Consider the following 18,056-nt stretch of genomic DNA (forward strand, 5'->3'; position numbering starts at 1 on the left):
TCTCACTTTAGCCTAAACTCAGCTCTTTCTCAGTTCTCTAAGCCTCTGTAAAATTGAAGGACATTCACTCCAACACACGTCTTTAATAACTCAGTATGATTTAAACTTTCAATCTGCATTCCTGATTTCTGTAATAATTGAAAGGAATGCATTAGCAGCAGAAAAAAACCCACTTTTGCTTCATAAACTTTACCTTCATTGCTTCAGATTTTCAGTAGTTCTCAATATGTAAGTTTAATGGCGTGACCCTAACAAGAAACGATCAGCAAATGAAACGAACCAGTGTGTAGCTGCTCCACACGGCTACAAGTGTCAGCTGTGGCCTGCCTGCCATTAATTTTATTGTAACTCATTTCTTCAGGTTGAGTACAGCACGATTTAATGTTCCCATTCTCCCATTCCTGTTCTGCATGACAAATTGTTTTAATAAACATAAACCGGGTAATAATAAAGTAATAATAAGCCTAGCACTCACCTTATATCACTGCAGTTAAATTCTCCCACAAGCCAGCACTGGTTACAGTGACAATTACAGTCGGGCCAATCCGCAGCCAGGCAAGCACAATGGACAGATTTAATATCGTTTGTAAATATGATTAGTGTGCTGTCATGTTATTGCAGCCTGGTATTTACATTTCTCTCTGGGGTTATTCACTACACCAAATCAACATTAAATAGTGCTCCCTTCTCTTCCCCTTAAATCAAATATACCTTTCTTTGTGCTCCGCTCAAAAGTTAATGAAGAAAATGGCATCGATTGTTAATATTCAGGGATCAATCAGTGCTTTACATACCTCTTTTTTTAAACAGATGTATGTCTGTCTGTATAACCCTGGAAGATTTCTTCTGAAATTCATAATGTCCCCCTTTCCTCCTCCCCCTCCACACACACCCTTTAACATCAACACTCTTCTGCTGACTCTCTTATGAAAAATGTTCAAATAATGAATGGCTGTTGTTTACAGAAGTAATTTCATGCTACATTTCCATTATTGCCTGGATTTGTTTAGCTTCTCAAGCTTCCCCATTTCCCTGCAATGAACTTTTAAGGAAATATAACCAGCTTTCACTGTTTATGCCATTATGTTTATAATAGAAGCTGCTCTCATTTGTGACATATTGCAACACTTCATAACTGTGTGCAAATAAGCATCCTTAAACTTGTTAAGGTCAATTAATCATTGTACAAAAGCTTTTTTAGCTAGGACTTCCACCAGCATAAATCCAACCACGTAGCAGGGTAATGAAAGGGCTCTAGTGTGGACTTGGGTCCTACATGACACAGTTGTGTGCTTCAGATGTTAATAAAACTGCCTGCAGATGACACAGGTCTTTTTCTCCAAAGTTATTTGGTTCCTATGGTCAGGTAGCACAACCTGCAGCCCAAGTCAAAGAAGGACTCAGGTGGTCAAAAATTTGTAATTATTTTCGTGACAAATTCCCACCAAGCTAACAATTTTTAAAGCCATATTTTAGCAACAAAAGCAAGGAATCAAGCCGGAAGACAGCATGCTGAGTTTGGACCCATGGCATTCCAACGGACAGGAATCAATGCATGAAACACCATGCAACAAGTACCTATTTCAAGACATCAAGACATCAGAGAGGACACCATAAAAGGAGAGCACTGCTGTTAACAAAGTGGAGCCATGGCTGTTCAGGCATGTGTATCATTTGACAGAGTGGAGCCCTGGCCTCCTCCTGCTGCTGTGTTAACTGCTCTGGGAGGAAGGGTCTCTGGGGGGCAGCAATGATGATACTGACCGCCTATGAGCTGCCATGTGCAAGCACTGATGATAGGAAGGGCCCTTATTAATTAACATCAATCTTTTCCATACACAGCCATGGCAAACACAAAGATTCGCTCTTGCTCTTCACATGGGTAAGAAAGAGGAAATATTCATGTGGTTTATATTTATGCTTCCATTTCCAACAAACAGGTTCTCATCTCCAGCATGTTTGACCGAATCAAGACCTATGTCTGAAATTTAAGATATGCCTTAATCAGACTCAATAGGTTTTCTGGATGCTCGAGGCTTACCAATGTCATGGTGCCTGAGTGCATGTAAAATAAGCCTGGTCCGTTCCATTGGACTTTGCCCGATGTGTAAAAACAATGACAATAACCCCCACACAACCTGAAATAAATTGTAATAGTAAAAATAAGTTAAATCTTTAATACTATATTTAATACTAATGTAAAATTAAAATATATAGGATACTGCCATTTCTGAGAGTGCCCATGTTCATGCACATACTTGATGCATTCACTAGCTGTTTACTTGCACTTTTTCTGTAAATTGGAGCATAAAGAGATGCCCCATGCTAGAAATCTAGGCACTGATCACGGCCAGTGTGCATGGCAAGTACTGCAAGCTTAAGTGAGGAGAAGGGGAAAGAAACATGATTTAAAGAAAGCATTAACAGTCAGTCAGAGAGCAGAGCTGTTTTGTGGGGGATGTAGATAAACTGGAGACAGAAGCAGGACATTTTAAAGACCTATCTCTTGTTGTGGCTTTATTGAAAATGATAGATTTAAGAATGTGATTCATATGGTCACCCAGGGGGCATGGATCTGACTTACTGCAACTTGCTAATATTATTTATTTAGAACAGTCAAATGTCACAGCAAAATATTTCTGCTAAAATGTGCATTTACTGAATCTTCCTTTCAGAGCTCAGCAAGGTGACAGCTGGAGAGGGGTGTCTGTGCATGTGTGGAAAAAAAAAGAGGGGGAAGAACTGGGGTGTTACTAAACACGAGATCACAGTACCCGAAACATCCTACTGAGATCAGAAGAATTGTGAAGCATAGTGAGGTGGTGCTCTAGCTATTCATTAACTGCCTGTATCAGCCAGCCTGGAGATTAGAGCTTAATGCAATGGTGAAGTAAGTGTCCATATCACAGTAGCCATGGAGGAATAGCGAGATGTAATGAAACTGAATAGCTAGCCATTGAAAGTTGAAAAATATATTGATTTTTCAGTGCTTGATCACCCAGGAGGCTTTATCAGGTATGAATACTTGGGAACCATCTGCTAACTCTGTAATGGTATTTTAGGATTTGTGACAGACACCAGCAAAAAACTGCATGTTAGAAAATAACACAAAGTGAAGCCTGCTTCTCTGTAACACATTTCACTGCTCTACATCTGGCTTTCTCATTCCTTCCTTTTAATTGTTTCCAAATTAGCTATAACTAATGTGTGAATACAAATTAAAATTAGTACATGGATTCAATTTCTCCCCACCTTTCATACCAAAGATAGCTCAGACATTTATAGCTGCATTTATCTCTACATCAGATTGCATTACTTATGTGGTAAAGATTTCTCTCCTCCCAAAAGGAAGTCAGCAGGACCCTGGTTATTGTATTTAGCTATTGAACCTTGTTGTCAACATTTCTTAACATTCATTTGTGGAAGTCAAAGAACAAAAACCAAATAGGAACAGGCTTGGCGGCACAATATCTACATATTGTCTGATGTAAATAACACTCCTAGACATGACTGGCATTCTCCAAACAACAGTCATTGTTATTGAAATATGCCTCTATTCCCCTTGTTTTAATACTGAGAATGATTATGAAATCTGTTTGGGTATGATAAATCAGCTGAAAGATGTAATAACATGTTTCAGCTGTTGGAATGGATGTTTGATTACAGCTCTCAGTGTTTTGTCCTCATACTTCTCCTATTTTAATTCTTAAACCATTCTGTGATTTAACAAAAATATATTCTACACATCAAATATACATTCTTGCTTACAGCGTGGGTAGCTGAGCAGGAATAAAGTTTCATTTTAACAATGAAGGCAAAATATATTTCTATTACAGTTTTGGTTAGAATAGTAAGTTAAACTGTCATTTGAAATAATATTCAGCAAACACTTAACTTTAGCACCTAAGTAAAAATAGAAAAGATAAAAAAAGGTGGGGGGAAGAAAAGGATATTTTGGTCAGATCATGTTTGACTTCCAGACACACAAAAGAAATCCATCTCTCCTCCCCTGCCTCCCTCCATAATTCTCCAACTAAATGGTAACAGAATTAATTTTACCCAAAACAGTCAAGTGTAAATGGAGGAAAATTATTTCCCCCCAGTTTTACACTGTAACAGCAACACACAAAAGATGAAGGAAGTCAAACCACACCACACAGTGGCAGCGAGAGCAAGAGAGCTGGACAGAGGTTTTGCAGCACAGCTTCTCCAGCTCACTCTCCCAGAAAAGATTCTGGCAAATAATGCCTTTCCCTTAAGTGTATTTTGTGAAGGAGAAAAAGTGATGAAAAATAACTATGGGAAACAAAAAGATTAGTACATGGGTGGTTTCTTTCTCCAATCAACTTTCCTTCCCATCCCAAGGGGCTGCCCCTGAGCTGATGAGCACACTAGGGCAGCTGTAAGCACATTCCTTGATGTTCTCCCAAGATTTGTAAGGCCAAAGAGGCAACTATATTCAAGGCTGGTGGTGGGAAAATTCAGAGAAATTTGGGGCTTCCTGAGGTCTTTAGAACTGCTCAGTGATGTGTTGCTAACATTTCAACAAGTGGCTCTTAAGAGAATTCCCCCTTTGGCCTGTGATAAACCCAGTGCCCCAGCAGTGTGTATGCTTGCCAAGAGGAGGGGCGAGGGATGAGAAAACCATTCAAGCATTTTCCTCTTCAAATGAAAACACTTTTGCATCATCATAATCATGAAAAGTGGCTATCCTACTGGGAGAGCAGCCCTACACCACCCATTTGTGTAGAACTGCATATACTCTATCTCCATGCAAGAAAGAGAATACTCATTTTTATTGGAGAAATCAAATTCTGGATAGCAAGATGTCCACCCAGGAAGGAGTAAACACAGACCCCACCATTTTTCCCAGGGGTCCGGAAACATTAACAGTAACCTAGAAAACAGCCAGGGATCGCTATTAAGGGCAAATCTAAGGTAACACTCACACGAGTGGTGCTCCCCAGGGCCTGATCCACAGCATGCTACAATGAGACACATGCTGACAACCCAGCTCCCACCTACACAGTGACAGAGGGAGGTTTCCTATTCCCTTTTCCTCCTTCATTTATTGTGTAGCCTGTCTCTACTCTTGAAATAGGCGGGCTTTTAAATTAGGACACAGAACTCACTCTTCCTTAGTGTCACTAGCTCAACGAAGGAAATATTTCTAACGTTCAATGGAATCATAGAATACCTTTAAAATGGTATTCATCAGTTAATTCATTCCCCTCTTTTTGACCTTTATTCAAGGGGAAAACTGCCAACTGCACAAAATCCTGCCAACTCCAAGAAGCTTAATTGTGCAGATTACGGTCTGTTTGTAACACAGATTATTAAAAGCACACTTGGACCCTTCACGTCCCCATGTTTGATTCAGTAATAGGTTCTGCATTAGATAAAGGAGATTTGTTTTGATCCTTTCCTCGCAGATGCAGAGTGCCCTACACCTTTTGCATTTCAGACTCCATCATCTGTGACCTCTTTGCATAAGTGATGGAGCCACAATAGGCTGCTCTGTACTGTAACTCCCAGATCCCCACTTTTGGGGGTGGAAAAAAGGCAGGAGGAGATTCACTTCATGGTTTATACGGTGGTATTAAAAAAAAAAAACAAAACAAAAATACACTTCTCTTTCTCTATAAAGAGCAGACTTCCCTGAGAGGCTCTGGGACTGAGCAGCACAAAAGCCAAGGATGGCCATTTTCGAAAATATAGTACAACATATTTTTAAAAAAGAAAAAAGCGAAAATTGTCTTTGAATTTCAGAGAATGAGGTGAAACAGAAAGTCAGAATGGAAAACTTATCCTAGAAGTAAATGAAGTGAAATAATTTCCTTGGGTTCAATTTTTTTTTCTCTCTTTCTCTTTCCCAGGGTACAAATTTAATGAGAAAATAATCTCCTCCCCCTGGCCCAAATTAAAAAAAGTTAAAGCATTTACATCTTCAACCTGTTGCACAAGCACAGAGATCACCGTTGATTTCTAGCTGCCAATAGGTAACTACAGATGAAACCTCTCTGCCCCAGAACTAAGGTCTGACCCACAAAGAGCCATCATCAGTGCAAGGCTGGGTGGGAAATTTCAGGCTTTCACTTTGCATCTTCATTCTTCAGTTTCCTGTTCCTCAACATTATCATAATTAAAAATCAAGGAGTTTTCCTTTAAACATTCTCCAATATTTAATTTCTGAGGCTATTGCATACACTCCACTGCCCTTATAAAAGAAGGGAAGGTGAGCATAGACACCATATCTGTGGCCATTTATGCTGGCCAGGGATTGAGGGCTGGCTGTGAAAGAAGAGAGGTACATCAAGCACAGCTCATACTCCCCTCAGTGACCCTGCCATGGCTTCTCTGCTTTTTTACTTCCAAAGAAAGTAGGAGGTGGCAACAGCTTTCCTTGGCCTTAATGTGCTTTTGGTTGCTTGATAAATATATCTTCCTTCCATAATCACCGCACAACACAAGAATAAATCATAGAGTCATAGAATGGTTAGGATTGGAAAGGACCTTAAGATCATCTAGTTCCAATCCCCATGCCATGGGCAGGGACATCTCACCCTAGACAACGTCCCCCAAACACACACTTGTAGCTGTGTGCCAGTTCCTGGCTGCTGTACTGTTGATAAGTAGCTCCATGTGGAATGAGTAGAAGAAAGCCACACACTAATTTCCTAAATGCGTTTTTTAATTCAATGGTAAGGAAGTGATGAGTTTTAGATGAGAAAGAACATCTATCTACAGCTCAATGAACTGAAAATTCAGAAAGAAAACTCCTACAGTCTTCAAAGTACCTGAGAGTGACACAAAAGTACAAGTCTCTTCAAATTTTATGATGAAACTAAATGAAGTCAGCAGTTTGAGAGGATGACAAGGATGGAGGAAGACTGAGACACACCTGAACTACTGTGATAAATGAAATCAACAACTTCTTGTGTTTAACAAAATAGTGCTGGTCTTGTGATACATACTATAAGTTGTTGTGCTACTTTTACTATGCTTCAGCAAAAATTGTGCATAACTGGCATCTCCCTACATGTCCAGTTCTCAGTATCAGATGCTACCTGTCACATTCCATGCAGCTGTGCTTCACTTAGTGAAAAATCAAGAGAGCACAAGAAGTGATTAATTCTCTGCTGCATTGTAGTTGAATCCCTTTCTGCTATGAGACACGAATGCACATTGGGCATGCATTTAAGAAAATTAACTTGTACAAATTTCATTTTTAGCCACAAATTATAGCTACAGTCACCTGAAAGTGAGACTCTGCTCCTAGAGAACCAGGAATGCCAACATTTATAATTTGGCTCCAGTGGAACAAGCTCGCTGCCATGCCAGTGGATGGAGGAATTCTGTAAGGCTATCTCATTTCTGGATCCTTGTGAAGCAACTTGAAAGAACCACTGTAACACTTAGGTTTTACTGCATACCTGTAAATGTAGCTTTGGTGTAGTAAAGTAGGTATACTGCATGCTCTTATTATCTGGGTAATTTTACAACAGTGGAGCTGTGTAGACACATCCCCTCAGTGTTAAATGCAGATGTAGCTTTGCAGAGGAATTCACACCTTACTTCAGTGTTTTAAATTTCAGTAGAACCTTATCTTTGCTCCTTTTGGTCAGCAGGTACCACTAGAGCAGGCTGCTTTGCTCGTCATACTACAAATGACTTCCTTATGGGATTTTCTTTCTTTTAGCCACCCCCAGTAATCTGCAGAACGTTTAAGGTAGGTCTGTGCCTAGTGGTGCAGGACGCAGAGTACTGGTTTCTCCTCACTTCTGGCTGGCAAGTTACTTCTAAACACAGATCCTGGGTAGGTAACTGCTGTCTGAGTTCTTACACTACAGCAATATGAAAAAAAAGGGGCTAATGTGAATATAAATTAAGAGTGCAGGATGGGTAAGTCCCATGAAAGCAAGGATGGGGTAATGTTGTCCTTCAAATTAAGATCCAGTCAATTTTGTCTGCTAATCGATCTCTGGACATCAACATTTTTTAGACGAAGCTGTTTGGTGCTTATCCTCTCTTAGTGCTGTGTTTAGGCCATTGGTAAATCACTTGAGTTTAGGCTTCTAAATGACTGCTATGTATCACCCCTGACCAGAACCTGAAAAAGAAAGGAATGCCCTCAAAGGGAAGAAGTACCCACACCCCCACCATCATCAGGAGAACTCTTTCTGGTGAGGCAGCCTTTTTTGAAAGCACTATGTTTCAAACAGACACCATCTAAAGATACCAGAACTTTCAGGCAATTTCATATTTGTGGAGAATACAACCTCATGAAGGTCCTGAGACTTCAGACCTTTGCTATGTGAGTACTCCTTTGAACTCACACTGGTGGTTATGTGATTGTTAGCACAATGAGCTACCATTGGGATGGTGACAAAGATCATAATCATTACACTAAAAAAAAACCCAAGAATTTTAAGATAAAGTGCCTGGAATTCAAAATCATCATCTGCAATAGAATATTTTTCCTAATTTTTCTTGTAAAATATCAGCTTTTTGTAAAATACTTCAAACTGCCTGTTTCAGAGTGGAAGGAGTGAATGTTAATCCCTGCCGAAAGCAGAACAGCAGATTTCACTGCATGATATGCCAGTAGCAAAAAAGGGTCCTAGAAGACAGACTTTCAATGTGCCTTCATATTTCACATATAAATAAACTTTTTTTTCTTTAAAATATCCAATAGAGCTAATTTTGATTTGTTGTGGAAATTCTGGGTTAGTTCCCAGTTCTTGAAAGCAACCCCAAATTACTCCTTGTTTTTAAACAAGAATTTAAGGATTCAGACTTAAGTATTTCTTATGTAAAACTAGATGACCATATGACTCCTGCTCAGTTGGGTAAAACCAGAAGACTATCAAATACTGAAAAATACAAAAAGCATTAGTTTTCTTTTTCATTATTCTCTCTGAAATCATTTGGGTCCCAATTCAACAAAACAGGTTCCACATCCTTATCTTTATTTATAAGGCTGTGTTTGCCTTATTGCTATTCAAAGTAGGTGTAAAATGCTACAAATTAGAACACTAATATTTTATAAGCACTTCGTAGTAGTATAAATAATGAGAAGTAGAAGAGAGTTTTTCTCTCCTTCAGATTTTTTTTTTTTGAGCTTTTATATTTTCCCAGCTCCAGATTTGTATAATAAGCACTTTCCAAATTTTGAAAACACTTGGAACTGAAAATTAGAAGACTACTTGATTTGATCATTTTGATCAATTTTTATTATTTTTTTTCCACATTGGGACATTTCACTTCCATTTGACCATTAAATTTTAAATGTTTTTTTAATTTGTTTCCGAACCCAAAATCAGAATATTTTGTGGCAAAATATGCAAATGTATGCACAAAATTTTCAAGAGCTTGAAACCATTTAAGTAAAATAATTTGTAAAAATTATTCTACACACACCCCTTCCTCCCCCACCCCACCCCCCCGCCAAAAAACAAGCAATAGCCTGGACAGGCCACAAGAACTGGGAAAGCATACTAGGTCAGCTATAAGAACGAGATATCATGAAGGGCAAATAATACTCAGGTTAGATTCCATGAAGCAATTTGGAAATAAATATCCTCGGGGTTTTTTTTAGTTTTGGGCCCCTCACTACAAGAGACATTGAGGGGCTGGAGCAGGTCCAAAGAAAGGCAACGAAACTGATGAAAGGTCTGGAGAACAAGTCTGATGAAGAATAGCTGAGAGAACTGGGGTTATTTAGCCTGGAGGTTGAGGGGGTACCTTATTGCTCTCTACAACTATCTGAAAAGAGGTTGTAGTGAGTTGGGAGGCAGCCACTTCTCCCAGGTAACAAATGACAGGACAAGAGAAAATGACCTCAAGTTGTACCAGGGGAGGTTTAGAAGGGATATCAGGAAAAAAATTCTTTATCTGGGTTGTCAGGCACTGGAACAGGCTGCCCAGGGAAGTGGTTGAGTCAACATCCCTGGAGGTATTTAAAAGGCATGTTGACACCATACTTAGAGACATGATTTAGTGGTGGACTTGACAGAGTTATGTTAACAGTTGGACTCAACGATCTTAAAGGTCTTTTCCAACCCCAATTATGGTATGACTCTATCCACGTGTTGAACTATGGGAAAAACTGGGAGGGCCACACCTTAAGCCATCCCACTGCCTGTGCTGCTTTGTCAAGGCAGAGACTTGCAGCTTTCTGCACCCTTGCCATTGCCTGCTGCTCTCTAGCTCTAGCTGGGCTAGCCTGGCTCTCCCTGGGCACCTCCATCTGGGGACTGTGAGTTCTCTGCCCTCTCTTAGTGTGCTTGTTCCAGCAAAGCTGCACCAGGGAGCTACAACCAACAACTCCTGACTACTGGCACAAGAAGTTCTAAGAAGCTGGCTGGGAGTTGCCCATGCATCAGAGGGCTTCATGCAGTACTACGCTCTCTCCAGCACTACCACACAAAGGATACCTGCTAGGGAAAGCAGGAGCTCCCAAATTGTACAGCAGGTTGCTGAGAGCATGCCTTCAAACCTACCTCTCCAAGACCCCTGAGGCCTACTGTACCAGTGCTGGGCAGCAGATAGACTCACTCCAGGTTCTCATCACCACTGGCAAGTCCATATATTACTGAGAAGGACTAAGAAGTAAATACACATTTTCAATAATTCGCCAGTTATACAAAACCACTATGTAAATCCATTTAAGCAGATGAGAAAGCCATGCTACAGCAACACCACAATCAGCTGGTAGACAGTCATGTAATAACCACAAAGAAATCCAATGCAATATGATGCAGCTTCATCTTCCCCAAAGAGAAATAAATCCGTCTTGGTGATGACCATGTTTAAACTCTGTTTGCATCTAGAACAGCATCAAAACATTAACAATTTCTAAAATCTACAGGATTTGAAGCTCTGCTATATTGCTATGGTCAGTGCTTTCCCCCTTCTGATTATTGGCATCCCCATCATCACAATCTTTAAATGATTTGCTGACAGAACCATCCTTCTACTGAATCATAGAATCACAGAATAGTTAGGGTTGGAAAGGACCATCAAGTTCCAACCCCCCTGCCATGGGCAGGGACAACTCACACTAAACCATATCATCCAAGGCTCTTTCCAACCCGGCCTGGAACACCTCCAGGGATGGAGCATTCACAGCTTCCTTAGGCAGCCCATTCCAGTGCCTCATCACCCTTACAGTAAAGAACTGCTTCCATATATCCAATCTAAACTTCCCCTGTTTGAATAAAGAGATATTGTTGTGCATAAATACAAATTGTGAGATGAAATAATGAGCCTCTTGCCATACAGGTCAGCTACATACAATTTATTAGAGAACTCAAAGTTTCTGCAGAACCAGAAAAAAGGTATATGAGAATTAAATCCTTAAGGCAAAGACTGTGTAAAACTTGCAGCATGTACAATAAATGCACACATACACTTGTACATACTGTGTGATTAGGCTCATTCTTACACTTGCTGGAAGATACACAGAAGAAACATTATATATATTCAACAGTATTTTCTACCACTTTGGGCCACTTTTAATTGCATGTTCTTTATTGTAATGCAGAAATAGAATCCAATTTATGTTGACCCATGTAACCTTACGTTGACATATCTCCCCCTCTTCTTCCCCTTTTTTTCTATATTAAAATGACATCCAGTTTTACCTCATAAAATTCGTTTCCTATTTGTATGGAGATAGTCCATCTCCCCCACGTATTTACGTTATGTAATCTGTGAACAAAGATTTAATTATCTGAGGGTTTTCAATAAAATCCATTACATGTCCCAAAAGTACATTAAAAAATTAGATTTGATTTTTTTTTTAGCATCTACCTCTTCTTTCACATTTCTGTTTTAATTTCTGGCTGGCTATCTATTGTGAACTTGTTAAAACTAGTTGCCTACTACCTTTTAAGAAACTGACTTTCTGATTAATAAAGAGCTGTTTTCTAGTCTTGTCCATTACAACCAATGTTTTCCTTACTTATGTGTATAATTTCTTATATTTACAATTCAAATGGTTTTGTCCTAAGAGACTAATGCAGTGTTAGCCTCAGCATCCTCTGACAAAGATGGCTGCTGTTTCCTATTGTGTCTAACTAAAATGGATTTCATTTAGATGAAAATGTAGAATATACTGTTGTCTCTTGCAGTATAATTTAAAAACCTATTTGTTTAATCAGAAAATTTCTCAAGATGAGGGACATGTATTCTAGAAGAACTGGATTATGGGGCTTGTTATATACATGCTCAGCAACTCTCCCTTTTATCCTGGGAGGCATGGCTGTGCAGTTAGTCACCACAGAGGTACAGTTTTAGCTCAGTTGGGAGAAGTCAGAGCTGCAGTCCTGGCTGCGATCTTCTTTCGATGGCCCAGACAAGGGTCATTTCTCTTCCTGGTCATGGCTATACCTCATTCAATAAGGGCAAGTGCTTCTGAAAGAGATCTTATTTCTAAAGATGACAGCACCTAACCTAACAACGGAGAGAAAATCTAGAGATATAAAAAGTCAATGCCCCCCACTGCAGAGGCCACAGTGGGACAAAGAACAACCTCTTAACCTACCCCATCTACAGGTACCCAAGGTACTTCTCATTTCGATTAGCCAAGTCCATGCACAACTGAGAAAGCTGGAGTGTTATTGCTATAATTATTTTATTCCTTTTCTTTCCATTTTCCTGGCTTCCTCGCCCCTGGGCTCTTTAAAGAAAGACTCCCAGGAGATTCCATTCAAGTGGAGTGAAAACAGTGTCAGTGGGGGCTAACTTCTGCAGCACAGGTTGTTGTCACCAATGACCTATTCAACAGCAGCAGCACCAGCCTTGCTTTGTCTTCTGCTCCACTAAACAAACTGATGGCAGGCTCAGTCCTGCTGCAGAAATATTAAGAATTAAAGAAAGCACAAAGGGAGCAGGCAGCAGGGTTGAAACATTTAGTGGGAATAAGGGAGCTGGTCAATAAAAGAGGATGGAGACTTGATCAAAAGGCGCTGACTTACAATGGGACTTGGGCTAAAAAGAGGTGTGAACTATCCCATAGGTCATAAATGGCACACATTGTGCTCCTGAAGCTGTCACCTTCTGCACAGTAGGGAGGGATCCAGGAGCAAGAAGAAATGCAAAGCTAGCAACTCAATGTATAAGCAATGTACAAAGGAAAAAACCCAAAAACATAAATGGTATAAGTCTGTGGTGCTTGCAAAGCAGATGAGACCACTGACCTTCACAAACCAAATGAAAGAAAAGTTTAGAGAAGGTATTGGAAAAAAAAACCAACAACCAAAGTGTGATAAGGAAGACTGAGATTTTGGTTAAGGCATTCATCTGGAGCTTGGGAGGGCTGGGTCCAGAAAAAGACTCTGCCACACATTTCCTGTGGGCCCAGAAGTGAGGCACTTAATCTCTCTGAAATTCAGTCCTCATCAGGGAATAAATTCTCACAAGGAGAGGATACTACACATGTTTTATTTTTCGGGAGGAAGGAGGAGGTGGTGTGGGGGGGTCCCTGGCCTCAGCTGTACTTCTCTCATGTCAAAGAGGAAGATGTGAACAGTTCCAAATTTTGACTTTTTCTCTTTTGTAGGCATTTAAATGGTCCATGTTTATTCTTAAATAAGTTTTCAAAGCATTACACTTCCAATCACACTTTTCTACCATTTTGTACCTTTGAGGCACTGAATACGAAAAAACAGCTGGTGCCCAGTGAATACAGATATCTGAATGCTAGCCAGAGATTTTTTTTCCCTTCTTTCTTTTTCTGTTTCCTATTTTACCTTTTGTGGTGTGTTCCAAAACACCTCTTCTGACAAGGTTAGAGGAGATGAGAAAGAGTCAAAACGTAACACCTTGCACTATCCAAAACTGGAGGGAAAATAAGCTAAAACGTTAATGGTAGCTGAGAAAAGTAATTTCCTCACTTTAAACGGGTTTGGCACATTTTCAGTGGAAAGGGAGATCTTTTTCATTCTTTCTTCTTTCATGTAGTTTCATTTAATTTAACTATATTTCCCTACTTAACTTTTTTGCAGAAATAAAGAAGCCCAGAAGAGTCAAACAGCTAGAGAAAACAGGATTTCTCCAGATACTAAAAGATCTGCACACATTTCAATGACTTCTTTTTGATCCTTGAAAGTCTGAAATAAAACCCTGCCCCCATCTTGAGAGAATGTGTCTGCCTAAACTCTGTTCTACACAACCATCCTTGATAATAACAGAGGCTTCCAGATCTTGCAAAACAGGCCCCTACACCCATCATTAGGATTACTGCAGCTAGAGGAAAACACAGCTTGTCTACCTTGAGGTAATAAACCACTTTTTCCGGTCAAGGCAGAAATAAGGAAGGCAGGTTCTTATGCCCAGGCATGTAGCACCATTACATATTCTGGACAGTATGGAAGATCCGCCTTCATCCTTCAAACCTGTGCATAGATGGAATGAAGATCACTGCCGCAAGGATAAGCTGCTATTTGTCAGACAGAGCTGCCTAAGTGTGCCTAGCAAATGCCTGAGCTGCCTAATCACCAGCTGCTCTTAACTATGGTAGTTCCACAGAAATCTATTCCCAGAGCTGTCCTCAGAGTTTAAATGCTGGCCACCTGGCTGATAGTATTGCAAGTAATAAAATAATTCAAAGAGGTCAAGTTACCAACTCAGAAACAGTGAGGGGTTTTTTTGCTTCCTGCCATGGAGAGGAAAATTTCCAGTCTCTGTTCAGAATTGGCCATCATTATTAAATGCAGACATGGATGGGCTTTTTGGCTGTGAAATAAATGACTTAAAGCTGTGATTCAAATAGGTCTATAAAGTGCTTCTATGATGTTCCTCTCCCTTCTTTTTTCCTTCTTTTGAAACTGTCTGCTCCTCTGTTCTTTGTAGAGATAAGCCCTTGAAAATCACCCTTCTTAAGGTGTAAACTTGGTGACTCTACATTATAGTTAAACATTTGATTTGTCACAGGCTAGAAAAATAGAGAACTTAAAATCTCTTCATGGTGTATTAAAGGTCACACAATTATAATAAAATCTTGCTCCAGCAGCTCCAGTCACAGACAAATCAGTCTCAAATTTCCAGCGAAAAATGATGTCCCCATCGAGTTTCAACTGCCCCGGGAAATCAGGGTATCTCAGGCAGTGTTGATTTTTAGGATGTCCTGAATGCCCATCGTAAAAAATGTGTTACTCAACACAGTCACAGCTCTTGCAGGGTCCTTTGATTGAAAATAGGCTTTTTAATTTACAGCCATTTGGGGCATAACCTTTTTCTGGTTTCAGAAACTTCAAAAGCAGCCACCTCTACTCTGTTTGGGTGAGACATTACCAGCTTGAATGTCATTTTGTAGTATTCCACACATCAAAATAAAATAATAGTAATATAGAACATAAATCTACACCCTTACAATACAAACTAATCTTCTGGCTTCCCATCAAGCAAAACATATTGACAACTGACAATAGGCAATTAATAGATTAATGAGCATAGCTCTTATCTGTCTACATTATGAGTTTATCTGGTTGTAACAGGATGAACGCAACACGGGCCTGTGCTCACAGGAGTGCTGTCCCAATAGAAATGAGATCACTGCAGCAAGATATGAATGCGGTACTTTGATTACCAGGTATCACTCAATGGAACAGAGCAGCCCCCCCTTCCTCCCCTCCCCACACTTTATTCTATACATCTTTAAATTATTCAAGGGCAAAGAACAGAATATAATTTACTAGAGAGAGAATTAGAGGAAAAGGTTTTACAAAAGCAGAGAGATTAGGTTTTGATCCAGGGTTAAGAAGACTGCCTCTGGCATACACAGAATCTGTCAAGATAGGTGATGGAACGTAAAAAAAACCTTTCCACTTAAAACTGAGCCTAAACACGGTAATGTCTGCAGTGCTAAATAATAAAATTAACTTTAAAAATCCTTTTGATAACCCAAATAAAAACATCAGACATACAAAGTAGGTTTTCAGTGGGTTTGTCTCTGAAAAATGTATCTGACAGTGGTAAGCCCATTCACACCACAGATAAATTTGATCTGTGGAGGTACAGCAGTGTACTGGGGGATGCTGTGTTTCACATGAAACGTGCAGAAAGGCAGTCTTTCCAAATGACCAAATCAGGAAGGCAAACGAGGTATGAATTTGGGGAGCCAGAGTACCATTATCTCAATCGTATCCTGATGTTTCTCCCCAGGCCCCTAGTGGTACACTACATATCTCCCCAGCTCTGTGCTTATACGTTCCCTATTTCCACCACGAGAGGAAGTCAGCTTTGCTTTTCTTATGCCCAGAGCCAAGTTCTGCTCGCATTTGCTCGCATGCATAATCTAAGTTGCTTTGACGCCGCTATTTGTACAGGTAAAATGAATTTGCCCTTGATAGCATTATAAAGTTTCAAAATAAATATTGTGATGTTTTGTGGGTTGGCAAACACAATCTACAATTTGTTGTGTGGAGATTGTTGTTCTGCTCTAGAATTATGCAGGCTGTTATAATAACTAACGACATGAGACAAATGCAGCATGACTGTTGCATGTTGATCATTCTATACAATTTTGCTCATAGGATATTTATTGGGTTTTTTTCAGAGCCCAGTGTACCTAAAAGAAAACCACCAGTGGAATGAATTTGGATCAGGCTTTATGTTATTGTGTTGTAATATGCTACACAATAAGAACTGAGGGATTTATTCTGAGATGGACTGAGTCTCTGTATGAAAATAGAGCCATAATCCTGCTGATGACAGTCTCCTGGGAATGTGGCAGTGGTGGTCCTGGGTACTGCTGTACTAGCTACTCACTACCAATCCTCACAGAGCACCATGTGCCTGTGCCTCCCCAGAGTCAGAAGTGCTGGGGGAGTGTTGCATGGATCGCTCTCTGGCTGCTGGTAGTTAATTCCAGCAGTGAAGCAGGGGAACAGCTGTAGGCAGAAGCATTTAAACCATGGAAGCTAAAATCACCAGAGGACATTGAAAGCTCCATAACCCTCTTTAGACCTGGCCCTCTGCTGTTTGAAACAGCTGACGTGTTGAAAGTGTGGGAAGGGGCTTAAAGGCTACTTCTGCATGTGTCTGTTTGGATGACAAAAGGGGCTATACAAGCCCAGAGAAATATGGTATTATTATATACTGCATTGAAAAGGAAATTCAGTTTGTGTCTCATTTTTAAGAGCTAATATTCTTTTATCTGATCAAATGGTAAACATCTTGGTAAATCAAGTCTTGATGGCACATGTGTTTGCAAACAAAAGTTGATGTTCAACCTTTTCTAAGATGATCCCACAAATCTGTGTTGATATGCTCTGTGGTAACATTCTTTAAGAGCCTGGAAAATAGAACAGCTTCTCCTGCACTGCTTTAAACCATGTACATACATTTCTACATTTCCTAATTGAATGGGACCTTCTAGGCATGCAGTGAAAAGCAGCTTTGGAAAACTCAGTGTAGAGAGAGACAGAATGTTTTCCAAGTCCTGATTTTATTCTGTTCCTGGGTATTCTATTCCACAGGAAACCAAAATAAAAACCTCCCCGCTGAGAACTGCAGTGTGTCATTCAAATGTATCCCTCAGCAAGGCACTCTGCCTCTGGGATGTTGTGTTCATGGATGCCTCCCAGATCACTGCTACACTAAGCTGAAACTTGTGGGCCGCCGAAGGGGAAAGGTACAGAGAGAGCGTGGCACAAGGACTGAGAGATATTACAGTTAGCTTAAATACACTCCTTTCTTGGACATTGCCAGATATCTGTTTAGCTTGATGCCTCAGGACTAGTCTAGTATAATGGCCTTGTCACCTTCCTTAGTCACTTCTCAGGATCTGAGACACCAACATGCTGGAAGGCACAAAACCACCTGTACCATCTCCTGGTAAAACTAACCAATGAGTGTTTGATGCAGCTTGTCACATTTGCTCCATATCTCCTTGATAAAAGTGGGAGAGAAGTCCCACGTGTTCACCCCAGCATTTCTGGGCAAAGTCTTAAGTTGGATGGATGGATCTGGGATCTATTGCTTGTGGTTCCTGGGGAGATCTGCTGACAGAACTACCAAGAAACATCTACTGCCCATTTTACTGGGTGATG

This window comes from Neopsephotus bourkii, unplaced genomic scaffold (assembly GCF_033783945.1).
Source record: "Neopsephotus bourkii isolate Nb327-2 ecotype Australia unplaced genomic scaffold, CSIRO-AGI_Nbou_v1 NB_1792, whole genome shotgun sequence".
Taxonomy (NCBI): domain Eukaryota; kingdom Metazoa; phylum Chordata; class Aves; order Psittaciformes; family Psittacidae; genus Neopsephotus; species Neopsephotus bourkii.